Below are 2,500 nucleotides of genomic sequence, written 5' to 3'. Positions count from 1 at the left end.
AATGAAAGAGAGAGAGAGAGAGAGAGATAAAGAAAGAGAGAGAGAGATAAAGAAAGAGAGAAAGAGAGAAAAAGAGAGAGAGAAAGAAAGTGAGAGAGAGAAATAAAGAAAGAGAGAGAGAGATAGAGAAAGAGAGAGAGAGAGAGAAAGGGAGAAAGAAAGAAAGAGAAAGAAAGACAGAAAGAAAAAAAAAGAGAGAAAGAGAGACAGAGACAGGCAGAGAGAGAGAGAAAAAATATTGCTGACAAGAGTAACCCTTTGACCTGCCAAAGGTTAGTCATGAGATTATGACAGGGAGGAAAGCTAATGGATCTACTATTAATGAAGCAGTATTGGTTGTGGTGGTAATTAAATACATTTGATCACCCTAATTGCTGTTGTTATATGGGTGAATTAATCTGATTGCCCACCACTATTTCGATATTAATTGGTAAATTAATTGCGCACTACTATTTCAATTTTAACCGATATATGGCGCACCACATTTTTTATAACAATGAATGAATCAACAGCGCACCACTATTTCGATATTAATCTAGAACTTAATTCCGTACCACTATTTCGATGTCAACTAGAAATTAAATTGCGCAACACATTTTCGATGTCAACTAATAATTAAATTGCGCACCAGTATTTCGATATTAATTTAGAAATTAATTGCGCACCACCATTTCGATAACAACTAATAATCAAATTGCGCACCACCATTTCGATAACAATAATCAAATTGCGCACCACTGATTTCGAAATTGGTTGAGAAATTAACTGCGCACCTCTATTTCGATATCAACTAATAAATAAATTCCGTACCACCATTTCGATATCAACTGATATATCAACTACACTCTCTCGATATTAATTGATAAATAAATTGCGCACCACTATTTCAATATCAATTAATGAATTGCTCACCACATTTCCGATATCAACCAATAAATCAACTACACACCCCTATTTATATATCAATCGATAAATAAATGACTAACCACCATTTCCATATCAATGAATACATGAATTTCATGTATTTCTGATGAAGACGTAATCGAAACCGGTCAAATACATCTCTTGTATTTGTGAAGATATCCAGTCTCATTCATACCTTTTTCTACATTTCTCAACATTGATACGATTCATCAATAAATACGTATCTGCCCATCCACATTTGTCAACATGGATACGGTTCATCAATAAATACGTGTCTGTCTATCCAGTCTCACTCATACCTTTTTCTACATTTAGAAACATGGATACGGTTCATCAATAAATACGTGTCTGCCCATCCGGTCTCATTCATACCTTTTTTCTACATCAATAAATACGTTCATCAATAAATACGTGTCTGTCTATCCAGTCTCATACATACCTTTTCTACATTTGTCAACATGGATACGATTCATCAATGAATACCTATCTGCCCATCCACATGGTCTCCTACCAGCTGAGAGAGAATAAAAATAGTATTTACTGGAGCGGTAATCCCAAGGAGATAAGGATAACGTCTTGTTTATCCCGCTCCTTATCGCCTCCACCTTCAAAATTTCCCGGAAAATAGACAAGGAGAACGTGGCTTTCTGATCTTGGAGAGAGAGAGAGAGAGAGAGAGAGAGAGAGAGAGAGAGAGAGAGAGAGAGAGAGAGAGAGAGAGAGAGAGAGAGAGAGAGAGAGAGAGAGAGAGAGACAGGAGGGAGGGAGGGGTAGGGAGGGGGGGAGGAAAGAAGGAGGGAGGGATGGGGGGGAGGGAGAGAGGAAGGGAGGGAGGGGTGGTAGGGAAAGAGGCAGGGAGTGGATTGTGCTCCGTCACTCGAGCGGAAGTGGAGACAATCAATTTAAGAAAGCGTGACGTCAGCCAGATGGAGAAATACACGAACAGAAGGTGAACTCAAGCAAAAGTGGAGACAAACAAATAAAGAAAGCGTGAACTCGAGCAGAGGAAGAAACAAATAATTAAACAGAACATGATCTTAAGCAGATGAAGAGACAAACAAGTAAACAAAACGTGAATTCGAGTAGAATTGAAGACAAGTAAATAAATAAAACGTGAACGCACGCAGATGAAGAAATAAACAAATAAACAAAACGTGATCTTAAGTAAACAAATAAACAAGGCATGAACTCAAGCAGGAGTGGAATTCAAGCAGATGAAGAAACACACTAACAAAACATGATCTTAAGCAGATGAGGAAACAAACAAACAAACAAGAAATGAACTCAAGCAAACGTGGAAACAAACAGATCAAAAAATTAACTTAAGTAAATGAATAACAAACAAACACGTAAAAAATGATCCCAAGCTGACGTGGAAACAAACAAACAAACAAAACGTAAACTCAAGCAAACGTGGAAACAAACAAACAAACACAAATAAAACATGAACTCACAGATGAAAAACAAACAAACACATAAAACATGAACTCACAGATGAAAAACAAACAAACACATAAAACATGAACAACAAACAACAACAACAAAAAACAATAACATAAGACCTAGACTAAACATT

The sequence above is a fragment of the Penaeus vannamei genome, chromosome 13, assembly GCF_042767895.1.
Source record: "Penaeus vannamei isolate JL-2024 chromosome 13, ASM4276789v1, whole genome shotgun sequence".
NCBI lineage: Eukaryota > Metazoa > Arthropoda > Malacostraca > Decapoda > Penaeidae > Penaeus > Penaeus vannamei.
Note: the sequence above shows the minus strand (reverse complement) of the source record.